Consider the following 421-nt stretch of genomic DNA (forward strand, 5'->3'; position numbering starts at 1 on the left):
CCGGGCTCCGTGTGTCGGGAAGGTACAGTGGGGTGGAGCGGCGCCATCCCGACGTCGCTCACGAATCCGATAACGCCGGACCACGGTTACCTAGTGCCCTAGTCTTCTCGATAGATCGCGCGGATATCATTGAAAATCCCTCAAAATGTGACTTGAACTTTCGAGTGAACGTTCGATGCTCGTAAGACTATTATGAAACCGGTTAGGACGTTAAGGATTGTATCGTCGTTTGTTAGAAAAGATCGTGTTACTTGACCGAATAATTCGTATTCAGTGTGGCGAGGTACATATACGTTATAATATAAGAAACCTGAAAAGAGGACGGTGTTGTTATTGGGAAGAGGATCGTCGGTAAGAAGAAGAGTATAAAAAGAAAAAAAGAAAGTGAATTAGGTGAAACGACTCGAGGGGTACCCCGATA

Source organism: Bombus impatiens, unplaced genomic scaffold, assembly GCF_000188095.3.
Source record: "Bombus impatiens unplaced genomic scaffold, BIMP_2.2 scf_0664, whole genome shotgun sequence".
NCBI classification, from domain to species: domain Eukaryota; kingdom Metazoa; phylum Arthropoda; class Insecta; order Hymenoptera; family Apidae; genus Bombus; species Bombus impatiens.